Here is a 17,029-nt window from a genome sequence, read left to right as displayed (position 1 = left end):
AATAACAAAATGCCTGCTGCCAGCTCCAGAGCAGTGCCTGGGGGCACCTCTGAGGCTCTCAGGACAGAGGCAGCACACTGTCACTGGTGAGATGTCTTGCAGGTTATGATGATGATGGAGCAGCCCTGGATCTAAGCAGGAGTGTCAGGACCCTTCTAGCTGCAGCTTCAGAAGGAACTGTGGCTCTCTCTGTGTCCTGCAGGATGGCATTGCTGATCTGCGTCAGCACTGATGCTGTCCAGGCGCATCCCTACACCCTTTGCCAAAATTGCTCCAAGTAATCAATTGCACTCGCTGCTCAGAGATGCAGGAAGCAGGCACAGTTATAGAAAGACCTATGGGAAAATCGAAATGCTTTTCAAAGGCTCATAGACGGGGAATATGCTGCCTCTTAATCTGGTGGGTATTGTCAATATCACTTTGTATGGCAGCATGAATATCGCAGCTGAAAAGATGGAGTTGCTGTCAGAAGACATATGGAAATAATTGTTGGCATTATTGCAAAGTGATTGGTGTCTGTGATTTATTGTGTTTTTCATGCCACTCTAGCACTAGTGGTTCCAGATAAATTACTTTCCTCAAATACAGGAGCAGAGAAATAACATTCTTTGTTCAGTTACAGAACATGATATAGCTAGAGCCTGTACTTAAACCTCAGAGGGTGTCTGAAAAAAGGCTGCCCTCAGTTGTCTTAGGAGGATGAAACTGCAATCAAGAAGGTAGGTAGTAGGCATAGAGCAGAGACCTGGCAAACAACAAAACATGATGGGTCTGGATAAGGGGAATATTTAAGAACCAGTGAGATTAGATATCTCCTGCTGCAGCATTACCGCATCTGTGCTGAGCAGCTGTTTGCAGGTACCAGTCTGGGCATTACTGGCCAAAGTTCCTGAGCAGCCATTCTCTTAGGAAAGGGTCACTAAGATATTTAAGAGGCTGGAGGAAGGAACCTCCTCCAGCCTCTTAAATGTCTTAGTGACCCTTTTCTGGATTCTCTCTGGTTTCTATCTCACATAGTGCAGGCTGGACACCCTGCCCGAGATTCAGAGCTACAAGTCCTGGGCAGAGGGGAATTGAGCACTTACCCCCAACATAGCTTTCATCACTGTGTGGGCACACTACTAAAGCCAGGATCCCTGGTCTACCATGGTCTCAGGTGCCCTTTGCAGGGCTGCTCCCAAACCAGTCACCTGTCCTGCACATGTGCACAGTGTGCTCTCTGCTGCAGGCAGGGCTTTGCATCAGGAAGTCTCTGAATCACCTCTTAGCCCACTGAATGGGCCAGCAGTATTCTCACTTGCAGTATTTCTGGCTGTCCTTGCACAAGGAGCCTACTGTCTCTGGGAACACCAGCCTGCATATGACAGCACACAGAATCAGTCACCTCATGGGAGAAAAAAGGCATTCAGTCTTTTTCAGAAGGGTGAAATCAATCAAGCCATTTGCTCCATCAAAAGAAAGTTGAACAATACTAGTCTTAGAGTACCAAAATTAATTCCTCCGTAGTATGCAAACTACTGGTAGACAAGAGCTGTAAGTATATGAAGCTCTGATACAGTTCCAGAAACAGATTTCACCCAGCTCTGTGAAGTGTTTCACTCTGAAGTAATCCTGATGACAACCCAGAAAGACCTACTGTATTCATTAAATTATTTAATACTACTCTTTACAAAGTGATAACAAAAAAATCACAGCTTTCTCACCGAAGAATAAAGGAACTTCTGTCATTACACAGTAACTGAGGACCAAGGGCTGTACTGCTTAATCCGTAGTGCTTTGTTGATAAAGGAATATAATTTTGGTGTGGCATCTCTCATGTCTTCCCCACAAACTTAAATTACAAACACATTCATGCCTGATACCACACATTCCATAAATATGAACATAAAAGGGCTACTCATCAAGAACAAAACCAAGCCTTTCTCTCTATTTGAATCAAATAATCTTTTGTAGAAGGTGTTTACACAAGTTTCCTAGGTGTAACTAGAAACACCAGTTGCTTAGAACTTTCTCTCATAAGACTGATGGTATTAACAGCCAATTCCCTTAGAAATTCAACTGGCTTCATCTTAAATTTTTTGAAGATTTAAAACAGTATCCTTACCTTTAGTTCATATGAAAGAAATAGGTTAAATCTGATCTGCATATGTGCTGTACATTAAATTTGGTGGGATAAATTAAATTTTTTCTTGACTCTGAATAATGAGGATTTAAGTAATTAATTACCTGAGAATCCTCTTTTATGACTATAACATTTACACATCACACATCCAGACCTTTGGCAATATAGCATAAGGATGCACTGACACAGCTATACATTAGGCTTCTTTGAAAAACTACAAGCTATTTGCAAGAAAATAAATGCAAATTACACATTTAACTGACAAACAACATTAAAAGAATCCCATGGGGTTTTATTTTCAAAATTAGAGAGTCAAAATTTGTCAAAATATATATTATTGAAAGCAAAGAACCCAGTTATCTAAGTACTGCTACATTTCTCTAAAACAAGAGAGGAAGCTGAGTATAATCAATACATGGTTGAATTATGTACTTGAATTCAAGCACTTTTCAGTCTTTTGTTGAAAAGAATTGCTGCTGAGCTAATATCAATATCCTTCTTTTCAGTGGAGACTTGAACTGCTTTTAGGTTCACTATAACAAAAAAATTCTACCAAGGATTTATGTTTTCCAGCTTTATTTTTACCACAGCTATGGAGTTAATATAAATAAACTGATGTACATACACACATTTGGATCCCCCACTATTCTGTGATCACTTGTTCCAGTCACAAGTAGCTAGTAACATAGATATAAACTGAAAAATAAATTACTGAAAGGACATATTGCTGTGAAGATTTTTTGGAGTGTCTTGGTATGCCTGAAGGGTTAAATAGTTTGAGAGCCCCAACTGAAAAGGATGCATTGGAAACTGCTGCCGCAGTACCCAACAAGATTCATGGCAGGCAATTAAAATCAACAGCCACAGAAAATTCTGGCTAACATATAACCTGATACTGATGTTTCCACCACAGTGCCTATTGTCTATGGGTGTCCCTACTGCCACCTGAGTGACATCCTCAAGCTAACATGCTGAGCCAGCTCCTGTCTTATTTCTCCCACAGTGGTACCTTCCATGCATCTCTGGTCTCTAAGCATTCCAGCACAGCAGTTTCCTTCCTGCTCTCTAGTCTGTGCACCAGATTATATTCATTGGCCTGATGCGTGATTTGCTGAGCAGATAATTGTGAACTCAGGAGTGGGAGAGAATGCAGAGTTGTGCTTCAGCTGGACCGTGTGAGATCCTGCACTCAGAGGTGCAGCTATAGGCCAGGAATCCTATCCTTATTCTAATCACTTTCTGGGCATATAAATTTACTCCATGTTTGAGCACACAGAGTTGCATACGCCAGGAGAAATGAAGGTCTTGGAATGTTTGAAACACAGAATCCACAGAATTTCAATGGTTATCACACAATATGCAGTGAAATGCATGAAGTCTGATCTTGTATTCTTAGTGAAAATGCTGCTTGGATATTTCTGTGTATTTATATGCTGCTAATTTGGTTTTGGTTTATGCACATCAAAGTGGAATGAAGATAACTGGATATTGGACTATCATTGTTGTCACAGTATTCCCTGAAATGGTGAGACAGCTCAGGTTGTTCCTGAATGGGACTTACAACATACCCAGGGGCTGTCAAGCTTCATATTATCTGCATGCAGGTAGAAGCTAGCACAGCAATTAGGGCATCACTCCTCAGAACAGATATCATTTTCCTGATGTCTCTGAAATACCTAACCAGACTGCCTACATTTGAAAGTTGTATCCAACGAGATACTGAATTCAGAAAAAATTAGCTGTTCTTGAAAAACTGTAAGAAGGTCCAACCTTATTCCAAAATAAGAGTACTTTGTTCATTTGAAGTGGGTCAAACTATGCCAGAAGTACATACCCCTTTTCTGGGTAAAGAGCACCAGCACACTGGATTTATACTCTGGGACAAAGTATTGTAAAACAGTCCCAGAGTAAATTCACAGAAGGGAAGCCTTAAATGACAATGTCCTGTAGGATAAAAAAATACTGTATTTCCTAAATAGAGATACAATTAACTAAATCTTTGAATTAAGTCTTTCTATTTCTTCCTGGATCATTGTTTGACACAGTGTGACAACAAGGCCTCTGTGAAACACACATGCTGGCCTCAGCAAGCTGTGGGCCATGCTTGCACAGGACTTTAGCTGCAGCACATCCCAAAGAGAGGCACTAGGGCAGTGATTGTACCTTGACAGCACTGTATGGTTACAGCTCACACTGTCCATCCCAGCTGGCAGCAATCCTTAGCAAGGAGTGCATAACAATGCAGCCTCATCTCTTCTGAGGTTCCAGACCACTGGATCCACCCAAATCCTGAAATTTACTCCCAGTCACATCGATAAAGAGCCAGAACCAGTTCCTAAATAGAGCATATTTGTAGCCTGAATGCACTAAAATGTATTCCTGCTGTCTCAAGTCAAGAAAGGGTTGTGATCCTCTGACTCACTTATGTAGATCAAAGAATTGCTAAAAGTCTCCCCTGTATTTGTTCCCAAGATTTCTGAAGACAGGTTTTCATTGCACAACTACTCAAGGATACCTAAGTAGGATGTTGTTGAGAGTATCTAGAGACCCAAAGTTCCTATGTAGAGTAAAAGAGAGAGATCACCAGAGAGCGTTTTGGAGATTTTGTGCTACTTTAGCATGTTGCAACACCACTGCTCCTAAGATTTTGGTTTATAACATTTAATTCTTTTGTTTGTTTTAGGTCTTTGAGACAGACTGAAAGTCTTGTGTAAAAAAAGTGCTCAGTTTATACTCCTAGCTTATACTCTGCCTTTGTCTGGATACTGGCAATATTCTGTTCTGCTTGTTGCCATCAATCACACACAGAGGTCATAGTGCTGTTCCCTTGGCAAACTGCCCTACAGTCTGGAGAATAATAAGAGGTTCCTGTACAGACTGTTTATTTTAAAGTTTAGGAAATCAAAGTGCATTTCTACAAAAAACGAAACAAAGCCAGTGTTATTAGTCCTTTAATATGCCTAATGTGCTGTAGAATCTGTCTACAAATTGAGTCTTCAAGTACCACATGTGTGAGAAGGATCACCTGACTCAGTAATACTCACATACCTGAAATTTAGCATGTTAGCCTTTGCAAAATGAATCTTTCTTTTCCTTTAGAAAAATCTTTCTCTTCCTTTAGAAAGCATGAAAGATATATAGATAGATATGAAAACTCTTTTTTTTTTCTTAGTCAGTGGAAGTATTCTAGTCAGGCTGATGCAAAAACTCTAGGTTTATTTGATTGTATGGGTAACTGACTGTATGGCCGATTTCAATGTCAGAAACTGAGGACTGCAATTCACCTAATACTGTGCTCACCACTTCCCCTCCAGGTAGAAAAAGAAACACCCTTTGCTTACTTTGGGGTTGGTGCAGTGATTTTCCCTCTAGCGAATTTCTACAAGCCTGTGATTCTGCTATTGGCATCACTGAATCTACAGCATAAATGAAGAATATCCCTAACCAGGGCAAGCTAGAACAACTTGATTTCATAATTAAACAAAAATGAATTAGCAGCATAATTTTCAGTCAAAAAATTAGACACCAATCAATACCAGTGACAGGGGGAAAATGCTGCTATTTACTTTGATTATTAACTCTATTTACTTTGGTTCAAGAACCAAATACATTTTTATTGATCTGCACCTGGACACCTCTTCCAGTAACTGTCATTCTCTTCTTCCTTACTTCCAACCCTGCTTGCAAGAGGTTTGACCAGAATGAAGAGAGGCATATCTCATATGCTTCATATCCTGGTTGTTTTCCAGTTCTGACAGCTGCATTTTTCTCACTTTCTTTCACTACCTGTATTCTCAAAGTTGCACCTTCCCTGGTTTTCCAGACTTTCCAGTCTTCTTTCACTTCTCTGACTGCTTTTCACATCTCTGTTTCTTCAGTATCAGTCATTTATATAAGGTCTTTGCATTGGCCATGGTTGGTTAGTCTACCATCTCTAGCAGACAGATGTATCATGTACAGTGACTGGACATGAAATATATTTTCCTGGCCCATAACACATTTGTTTTTCAGATATTCTGAAGCAGTCATGATGTCTTAGCATTTATTAATACTTATAATTTCTCCTCCTTGTCCTTTTTTTGTGTGGCTGTCTCTTTTCTTTTTGCACATTTTAAAAGCTCAGCTCATCTCTTTATGTGGGTGAATCTTGGTTTCTCTTTATCAAGTTCTCTGTATTCTCTGAGAGTTAATTTTTTAAAATTTCTGCAGCACCTACTGTTCTCAGACAGAGGCATGGGAGTAACTTGAGCAAGGTACTGTTCAAACAAAAAGCAGGAAGATAGATCTTACTTCAGTGCAGTTATTTAACTGTAAGGTAAGAAACACAGGCGGATAAAAATAAGTGGGAGTGCTTGGATTGGATGAGAGTGGGTGACTCAGCACAGTAATACAGGCACCACAGTAAAACAAAACTTTTAAGAATTTTTCTGTATTTATGCACTTCTTTTCTGATTTTGGTTTAGGTAAACAGTGATCTTCCAAGTGTCTCAGGATTGTCCATTCCTTCCTACCCTCACAGTGGCTTCTTTAATTTCTCTAACAAAAACTGATTGTGTAAACTCTCACTACTGTTTCTTTCATTTTATTATGAAGAATCAAAGACTCTTTTTCCTATTATATCACTAACTCATGGGAAGTGAAAAGAAGCTGGAAAATCTATCATGTGAGAATACAATTTACTTAAGTCTGGTAGCTGAAAAATATATTTAGAAATGCTCTACCTGAATAGCACTTTTATGATTTCTAGATCCCACTCTTGATGATCATCATTTTCATACACTTTGAATAGTGTACTACCCTTGAAAAGGGTTTGTGAGTTTCTGGGCCATGCAACAATTCTGTTGGCTAATAGGAAATAATAAAAATTGAAGCTGAAACCTAAAGTGAAAACATGAGCTGGGGACTGGGGAAGATTGCAGTCACTTAGCCAATGAGTATTGAGCAGCTGTTGTGCAAAACAATGTATAGAAGCATAAATATGACAAGCTTGCTAAATAAAAGTGGAATGACATGTAGCCATATTGGTGTGATTGTTGTTACTCAGCTGACTCTCTGTGGGACCTTCTTCAGAGGAACAGCAAACAACAGCCTGGAGATGGCACCAAAGACCCCTACAGCAAAGATTAAACTGTCCCATCACCAGATCACAGACCAGACCAAGGGCTGCACCACACCCTAGGTAACAAGGCTGCTACTTCAACAACAAATACTAAATACTAAGCAGAGCTCTGAATGCCCCCTTTCTTGTACTTTTCTCCTTTCTCTGCCCCAAAAGCCCCATCTCCCCCTCCTGTACACCCCAGGCTGTTCCTCTCTCCCTCGTCATGGGAGACATTTAGGTAAGTAATGCAAAGCTTCCAGCCACTAGAAAGCTGGACATGCCTCTGCAAAAAACACATGTTAAAGACAAAATAAACCTGGAAACATCCTCGTTTTCCTTCCAGCCTGGGAACAAGCAACAAGCCCGGCCCAGCCCCTGTCCCAGCTGGGGCAGGCCAGGTAGGCTATGCTGCAGGGCAGGGCCCCTCTCCGGGGAGCCCACCGGGCCCTGTCCCGGCCAGGCCGAGCCCCAGCAGCTGCCAGGCCCTGGTCTGTTGTGGTGTGCTTTTCCTTAATGGTTCGATCCTGTTCCCTCAATGTTGTTGGTTTTACCTAAGTTGTGCCCTCCTACCCAGTTATCTATCATATCCTATGATCTGCCCCTTGTTCAAGAATGTTCCCTGTCTTTCCTCCTACCACTTGTTAATCCTCCCTTGTCCCAGCCCCCTGCTTGGAAGTCCCCTTTGGAAATCCCTCACCTTTGATGCCCCACTGTTCCATGTGACCTGTTCTCCTCCCTTTGTTTTCCTCATTGGTCTGTGAATTGTAAACTCCACCTTGGGTTCCTCCCCAGCTCTCTTGTTCTTGGTCCCCAACCCTAAACTCCACCCTCACTCTTAAAACCCTTAAAACCCATTACCCAGCCTGTGTTCTAGGTCCTTGCCTCTGGTCAGCATTTGAGTTAATGAATCCTCAGATTTCCAAGCAAAGCCTGTCTTGTCTGTCATCCACATTGATCTGCAGTAACTAGTTGGGGATTCCTGGGCCCCAGGGGAATATCACCCCTTGTCAATGTGTGCATCAGAGTGTGCCATGTGACACTGGCTGAAGCAGGGCCGGTCCATGGCTATTAAAATCTTGCTGCCAAGTCCCCTCCCTGCAGTGTGGCAGCGCACAAGGCTGCATGTGGCTGCAGCCAGAGGCAGCCCTGCAGCCCACGCAGAGTGGCCCTGCAGCTGGAATTGAATGCAGAGAAAACCAAAGAGCAGCCACGCAGCCAATCCTGACACAGCCCCAGTCACAGTTCCCACTGCAAGCACCGAGTGGCCATCTGCAGGCCCTGGGTGAGATGTTAACTCTTTCAGTGCTTCAGTGGAAGAAAGGAAGAAGATGCAAGCATGTAAAGGACCAACATGAAAACAGTGAAGTCAGTGAAGAAGTAGTCAAGTCCCAGATGGGATCAATGAGAAGATGTCTTGATCTTGGGGCTGAAACACTCTTGCAGAGCTGTGGAGAAAAGACTCTGTTTCCCTGTACTACATGAAAGTCATGGGGAGATAAAGGGTTCAATTTGATATCAAGCAAAGGCCTCCATGCCAAAGTAAGCAGATGTTAAAATAGCTGTGATCCTATGAGAAGTTTGAATAGAAAAAGAAAGAAGAGTAGTCTCGTGCCCCCAGGAGAAGAAGAAAAAGAAGAAGAGCTCTGATCCCAAAGATGAAGATGATTTTAGAGCTAGATAATGAGAACATTTGCCTTTGAACAGCTCACCTTTCAAACAGTACCCCATAGGTTGACAGGGCCCATAAACGCAGCTGTGGGAAAAACTTGTGGAAAATAGGAGGGAAATCACTATTGCAGATGTGCCTAGGTGGCTGCTATTTGTGAGAGCCATGAGAGAACTGGTTCTTTCTTGTGTAGAAATCTCCATAACATTAACGAGAGGGACTTCTCTCCCTAAACGAACTGAAGAAAGGCTACTCTAGAGGCACTATGTTATGTTGTGCATTGGTTGTATAAGTTGTTGGTTGGACTGCTCTGTTTTCCCCCTCTCTTGTAATGGTTCTGCCCTGGTTCTCTCTTCCCTCCCTTGCATTGTCAATCACCCTGGCTCCTCCCCAGTTACCATGGAAACCAATGTATCCTTTCCCTGATCCCTCTCTGGTGCCCTGTCTGTCACTCAGCAACCCAACCCTTCTCTCTAGAAGCTTCCAGCCAGAATGTCGAGTGATTGGTTCAGGGGCTGGGGCCCCTCCCTAAAGTTATTCCTGTTGGTGTATTCCAAAAGTCAATCTTCCGTATCCCACTCCCCCCCTGCAATCCTATTTGCTTGGAGACCAATCCCACCCCCATTTCCTCCCCTCTTTATAAACCCTTGTAAAACCTCAGTCTCGGCTTTGGCTGTTGGTTCCCCTGGGGGTGTTGTCTCCCTGTGGGGATTCAATAAACCCAGATTCACCCCAGCTGGAGTCCACTCTCATTTCTTCTGCTGACTGTTGCTGCGAGCTACGTCCCTGAACAAGGTAAGAGCCTTAGATGCTCTCCTGACCTACGGAAATCAGGAGAGTGTCCTACAGCTGCTAGTAGTGCTGGTTGGCTAGCCAGGACGTCCTGAAGGGACAATCCTTCACAGCCACCACTTCATTTGGCGCACAACGTGCGGCAGCTGAGAACAGAACCCACGGACAAGGCTTGCAGACCCTCTGGATTTTACCCCTTGGATTCCTGCAATAAGTCTCCTTGACAGTCAAGCTACCTCTGTTAGTGCAGACTCCTTTTTGTTGGGTGGTCCAGAGGATTGGGAATGGCAGCTCCTTGCACCAAAGGAGACATCCCCCCAGCAGAAGCCGTCACTCCTAGATTTTCTTTGGCTCTTGTCAGAACGTGAGTCTTTCTCTTTCTTTCTCCCTGTCATTTTACTAAATTTTTAGACTGGTGCAGTGCTTGGTTCCTCTCCTTGTGCCCACTGGCACTTTGCTGTGCAGCTCCCCTTTTTCTCACAGGGGCTGGTGTGGGGCCTTTCCTTTTCTTCTTACGTTTTTCTGGGGCGGTGGATGGACTGGGGTGGTGGATTGCACCAAATAACATCTTTACCATAGGTGCTCGTTTCTCTGTGGCTCAGAGAGTTTACACCCAAGTTGCAGGGATCCTTGCAGGGGGCGGTGTTAAAGTTCACAAAAAGGAATTTAGAAAGATAGTTAAATGGCTGTTTTCCCAATTCCCAGAAGTTTCCCCCAATCAAATTTACTACCTAGGCCTCTGGGATGCTGTTAGTGACAAATTACAAGAATCTGCCAGACTAGGGGACTCTTCTCTGTTAAAAATTAAATTTTGGACCTCACAGATTAGAGCTGTTTTAAAATCTAGTTTGGGACTGAGAAAACAGCCATCATCACAGAGTTTAATCCCCAGTTCTCCCTGTTCCCCTGGTCCTAGCCTTTTTGTCTCTCCCATTCATTCTAAAAATGGGATTGTGAAAGGAGCAGTTCGCTCCAGCAGAGCGCAGGGTTTTCACCATCCCCCTGGCTCCCCTTGAAGTTCCCAATCCCCCCGCCCGAGTAGTCCTGGCCAGAGTCCCTGATATTCCTCCCCTTCCCCCTCTCACCCAGTTAATAAATCCCCATCTTCCAAATCCTCTGTTCAGTTCTGTCTCCCCACCCAAGAACCTACTCAAGATGGCTCCCATGGAGCACAAGATGGAGAAAGCCGCATGGCTTTTTCTGCCTTTTCCCCTCCTTCATCCCATAACCTCTTTCCTCCCTCTAAAAACCCTTTCCTGTCCCTAGACTCCTACCACTACCCCTCCTTTCCCCTTTCTGCTCCTCTCCCCACGGCTCCTCCCGATTCTATTCAATCTCTCCTCCCTCCTCTCAAGCCCCCCTCTCTATCACACCCTTGGGGCGGGGACAGAACCATCACATGTCCCCGTCCAGTCCTCTAGCCACTCCTCCTCCCCTCCCAGTTCTGGTTCCCACACTTCGGCGTCCAGGGGGGAAGAGGCGGAGAGCTGGGACCTGGAGCTGATTCCCATCCCTGCAGCAGCCCTGGTCACTTACCATCCAGAGAGGGAGGGGAGAGCCCAGGCCCAGTGGACCCCATTCCCCCATCATATTATAAAGGAGTTGTGCAAGCCCCAAAAGGATTTCTCCCGGGAGAGTGAATACTTCCGGGGGATCCTAAGGGCAACGCTTACCAAATCCAAGGTCACCCCTGCTGATCTGCGGTGTCTTTTTTCATGGTTGCTGAACCCCACTGAGTTTGTTATGTAGGAGGCGGCATGGAAACAGGAAGCAATGGGGATCTTACTTATGCTTTGGGATAACCCCTGCACTGCCATGGATTTTAGTGGGGGAACCATATCTAATGATCATTTGTGTGGAATGGGGGATTGGACAGATGGTCAGTCCCAGGCATGATCATCCCCCCAGAATGAAAGAGCAGAAAGAGCATTCTTTTGGTTGCGGTCTGCAGCATCCCGCTTTACTTACTCTCAAATTATTCAACTCCCCAATGAACCTTTTGTGTCTTTTGTTGAACGCTTCCACAGGGCTGTAGATTTGCAGGTGCAGAGCAAAGAGGGCAGGCTTGAGATTCTCACTGAGGTGGGGTCTGCCAATCCTAATACAGCATGCAAGGCTGCCATCTTCAGCTTGCCGCTGGATCCTTCTTTCACTCTGCAGTATATGTTGGAGGTTCACGCCCACAGGGTCACCGTGTCTCCAGAAGCTCTCGATGCAAAGCCCCAACACAACCCCCAGAGAGTTGCTGCTGCTGACATTGCAAACACTGCTGCTGCTGATCCGGCCCCACCATCTGCCAATCACCAGTCATGCATCCCAAGGCTGTCCCAAACGCATTCCGCTCCTTGTCATCTTTGTGGAAGAACGGGACATTGGCTGCCAGAGTGCCCCCTGAGGCTTCAATTTATCAAATTCAGAAGAAAGCAAAAATCTCAGGGAAACTCCCATTAAAAAAAACTAATTTCTGAGTGCAGTCCCCCCCCTGTACCAAGACAAAAATGAGGTGGGCTCAATACCATCTTGCAGGGAAGGGAAGGGAGAAGACATCCCTAAACAGGACCTACCTGTGTCCACAACCCAACCAGATTTGATCAAACCAGACTTGACCTGTCTAGAATGTGTATGACCTAGACCCATTTTAACCACATGTTCTCAAACTACCCCTTTCAGGTTGCAGCTCACAGAACCACTTCATTTGAGGAATTCTCATTTCCACCTGGTATCTGTGTGCCCAGAACATCAAGGTAATTGAGATCAGATCAAATGTAGGTATGTTGTTGTTGGAAACACCAAGTTTACACCACTCGACATCAACATAGTCCTGGGTCTCTTAACATCGGACCCAGGGCGGTTTTCTCTCAGGCTGTACTGTGTCTGCCCTCCCACCCTTCTGCCCAAAGGTCAGGTCATAGCTCAGGCCATTCCAGTGCTTGAGCTGACCTGGGATCCAGAACTACCTCACCCACATCAACAGAACACTCCCCATATGGTAGCCTGGGCCCAAGTTTTGGGGCAAGAGAAGCCTCGAATCATCTGCAGTCTGTTGAGAGGTGGGAATCATAAATCATTACGAGGGCTTTTGGGCACAGGGGCAGATGTGACGATTATTCTCTCTCGGCAATGGCTGTCACATTGGGAGTTGCAAGATGTGGCTGGTTGCGTTCAGGGTGTTGGAGGCATGCAATTGGCAAGGCAGTCTAAGAGTGTTGTACAAATTAAGGGGCCAGATGGGAAATTGGCATCTATACGCCCATTTGTTTTAGAGTATATGGAACCCTTGTGGGGAAGGGACCTTCTTGCCCAGTGGGGAGCCAGAATTGACCTCCTGATGGCTCCTCAGGTTTTTCGGGTTGCGGCCACTGAAGAGCACCCTACCTAGAAACTGCATTGGAAAACGGATACACTAGTAGGGGTAGAACAGTGGCCGCTCAATAAGCAAAAACTGAAGGCACTCCAGGAGCTCATTGAGGAGCAGCTGCTGAAAGGTAATCTGGTGGAGACTGTGTCACAATGGAACTCCCCAGTCTTTGTCATCAAAAAATCCAATAAAGATAAGTGGCGACTCCTTCACGACCTCCGCCAAATTAGTAATGTCATCGAAGACATGGGTCCTCTCCAGCCAGGGATGCCATCCCTGACGATGCTCCCTCAAAATTGGTATTTGGCAGTTGTGGACATCAAGTCGTGGACATTTGCTTCTTTCAAATTCCCCTGCACCCTGACGATGCACATTTTGCCTTCTCAGTTCCTACCATCAACCAAGAAGCCCCCAAGGAAGCACTACCATTGGCATGTTGTCCCTTAAGGGTTGAAGAACAGCCCTGTTATCTGCCAATGGTGTGTCGCTTCCTTGCTGTCCCCAGTGCGTGCAGCCATGAAAGACATCATAATTTTTCACTACATGGACGACATTCTAGTTTGCACTCTGACAGATAACATACTTACACACATGCTTGACTTGACAATCAGTGCATTGATTGCTGCAGGGTTCAAGCTCCAAGAGGACAAAATTCAGTGGATGCCACCCTGGAAGTACCCAGGCTTAGAGATCAGCAGGCGGACCATTGTGCCGCAAAAATTGGTTATCAAAAGTAACATTAAGACCCTGGCAGATGTCCACCAGCTGTATGAGTCTCTGAACTGGGTAAGGCCTTGGTTAGGCATTTCAACTGATGACCTAGCCCCCCCTTTTCAATTTATTGAAAGGAGAAGAGGAGCTTAGTTCTCCTAGGTCACTTACCCGGGAGGCACGAATAGTGCTGGAGAAGATTCAAGAGTCTATTTCTGCCAGGCAGGCCCACAGGTACCAACCAGGTCTGCCATTCAAGTTTATCATTTTAGGAAAATTGCCACACCTCCACGGAGTGATTTTCCAATGGGACATTCCATCTAAGGACAAGAACCAAGGCTCGAGAGACCCCCTCTTAATCATAGAGTGGGTCTTCTCGGCCACCATAGGTCCAAGAGGATGACATGGGCACAAGAGCTGGTGGCAGAACTGATCCGCAAGGCAAGATCTCAGATTAGGGAGCTGGCAGGTCGTGATTTCGGCTGCATCCACATATCTATTCAATTAAATTCAGGCCAATTCAAAAAGGGTATGTTGGAACACCTGCTCCAAGAGAATGAGCCCTTGAAATTTGCATTAGACAGCTACACCGGTCAAATCTATATTCATCAACCAGCCCACAATGTTTTCAATCAGGATGTTCAGTTTTCTCTGTCATTAAAAAGCGTTCAGAGCCAAACCCCTCTAAAAGCCCTGATCGTGTTCACTGACGTATCCGGAGCATCCCATAAATCTGTGATGACTTGGAGGGATCTTCTTCAAACCCAGCGGTGGGAGGCTGATGTTACCAAGGTAGAAGGATCACCTCAAGTAGCTTAATTGGATGCAGTCAGGGCTTTCGAGACGTTCTCTGAACCATTCAATTTAGTCACAGATTCATCTTATGTTGCAGGTGTAGTGTCCAGAGCCGAAAATGCAATTTTGCAAGAGGTGTCCAACATGCCCCTTTTTAACTTGCTCTCAAAATTAGTCACCTTAGTCTCCCACTGAGAGCAACCCTTCTTCATGATGCATGTCAGATCACACACAGACTTGCCAGGGTTCATCACGGAGGGCAATTGAAGAGCTGACGCCCTTGCTGCCCCAGTTCAGATGGTTCCGCTCCCAGACATGTTCAATCAAGCTAAGATTAGCCACCAGCTATTCCACCAAAACACTCCTAGTCTTGTTGGACAGTTCCAACTCACTCATGAACAGGCCAGGGCGATTGTGGCCACATGCCCTCACTTTCAGTCCCACCAACTTCCATCTCTTAGCTCCAGAGCTAACCCCAGCGGTCTATCTAGTTGTGAGGTGTGGCAAATGGATGTAACGCATATTTCATCTTTTGGTAGACTCAGTTATGTCCATGTGTCAGTAGACACCTTCTCCAGTGCTGTCTATGCCTCAGCCCATAAAGGGGAGAAAGCAGCTGACACGGAGAAACATCTTGTGCAGGCTTTCTCTGTGTTGGGCATCCCCAAGGTCATCAAAGTGGATAACGGCCCAGTGTATAAATCCAGGGAACTCAAGAGCTTCTTGCAGCAATGGGGAATAGAGCACAAGACCGGCATCCCCTATTCCCCGACAGGCCAAGCCATGGTGGAGAGGACCCACTGTTGTGGTGTGTTTTACGCTTGTTCAGTTTTCCCCCCATTGTTCTCTCAGAAGGTCCTGCCCTGTTACCAGTTTGTGTCAATCCCCAAACCCCTCCCCAGTTGTCTTGGTTACCAAATGTATCTTTCTTGTTCCCCACCCCTGGCAGCCTGCCTGTCACTCGACACCCCTGCCTCTTTTTCTAGAGAGTTCGGGCAAGGGTGTCGAGTGATTGGGTTAGGGGCCAGGGTCCCTCCTGCAACTGTGTTTGATGGGTTCTCCGATCATGCCAATCCTTAATGTATCCCTCTCTGATTTGCTATCTTTGACCCCTCCCACCCTCTGTAAAACCGAGGCTTTTCCCTGCCTCGGGGCTCTCAGCTTCTTCCACCGAAAAACTCCACGTTTCCCTACCAATAAAACCACCCCCCCGAAGAAACTGAGGGTCGCCTCTTCATTTCATCCTGCGACTTCGGAGCTCTCTACTGCAGCCACACGTCCGCAAGGCTCGACATCGCCTTGGGCACAACGCCCTGACTCCGGGTCGGGGAAGTGCCTGACTGGCTGGAGGTTGGCTGGACACTTATCTAGCCTGGGCGTTTCACTTTTCACCGGCCACTGCTCCAATCCACCAGAGCCTAAAGAGAGTCCTTCAGCAACAAAGCATGGCAGTGAAGGTAGAGTCCCCACAGATCTGGCTCTCAAAAGCATTGTTCACTATCAACTTCCTAAATTGCTCTTTTGACAACCTCAACCCACCCATTGTTAGACATTATAGGCACTGTGACCAGCTGCACCTGAAAGCCAGGCCTCCAGGCCTAATTAACAACCCAGAGACCTGGAAAACAGAGGGGCCCTTTGACCTTGTCACCTGGGGAAGAGGATACGCATGCATGTCTACTTCCTCGGGTTTGAAATGGACTCCTTCCAAATGGGTCAGGCCCTTTCTCTCCAAGAAAACACCGTTTGTTGGAGTTGTGGCACAGATTGAAGAGGCCTGTTGGAGGAGGAGGTGCAAGCCCTTTATCCAAGATCTAAACCTCCTCCCTGAGCAGGACCAAAATTTTTTAATCTATCTTCTAAATTTTTTTCTGTTTCTTTGTCGTGACCCTGACCCGATGGCTCCCATTCAAGCCACTGTTGTCACTTTTTTGTCACTTTTATGGTCCTTTTTCCAGCCAACGGACCAATGGATCGTTCCCCAGCCCAAGGCCAATGTCTGGCAGACCCTTGCGAAAGTCCTCAGCCAAGATCATATTTGCCTCAACATCACATCGGCACAAGACCCTATATTGTCTTGCCTTGTGGGGATCCCTCTCCTGCCCAATGAGTTTCCCTCTCCCCTTGCTACCTCCCTTGCTCCCTTGATGCCCCAGAAGATTACCCGCTCTCCTGGTTTTGACCCTTGATCAGTTGGAGGAACAGAATCCGGGGTCTAAAACCTTTGGATTCCGAATCCCTGGAATTAGAATTGCTTGGCTCTGCCAACGCCTCACTCTGTGTTCAGTTTATGTTCACCCCAAACTCTCCAAATAAGCTTTTTCAATCAGTTTTACAGCTTAAGAAAGAATACACTGCTAACTCTTGGTATGAGGTAGTCACCCAGATTGAAATGGCTTCTACCTTTGATTACAAGCCCTTATCCCTTTCCCGTGGTGTGTTCTTAATTTGCGGAGACCGAGTGTGGGCAGGCATCCCATACCG

The 17,029-nt window shown here is 45.5% G+C and overlaps 1 long non-coding RNA gene across 1 annotated transcript; it reads left to right on the top strand.

The window, feature by feature from the left end:
* The first annotated feature begins 9,568 nt into the window (after positions 1-9,568).
* LOC143692034 (uncharacterized) lies at positions 9,569-16,689 on the top strand. Its single transcript, XR_013179894.1, has 3 exons — positions 9,569-9,684; positions 12,352-12,425; positions 16,504-16,689. It is a non-coding gene; the product is annotated as an uncharacterized LOC143692034 (long non-coding RNA).
* The last annotated feature ends 340 nt before the right edge of the window (positions 16,690-17,029 follow it).

The sequence above is a fragment of the Agelaius phoeniceus genome, chromosome Z (genome assembly GCF_051311805.1).
Source record: "Agelaius phoeniceus isolate bAgePho1 chromosome Z, bAgePho1.hap1, whole genome shotgun sequence".
NCBI classification, from domain to species: domain Eukaryota; kingdom Metazoa; phylum Chordata; class Aves; order Passeriformes; family Icteridae; genus Agelaius; species Agelaius phoeniceus.
Note: the sequence above shows the minus strand (reverse complement) of the source record. Positions and strands in the feature narration are given on the sequence as shown.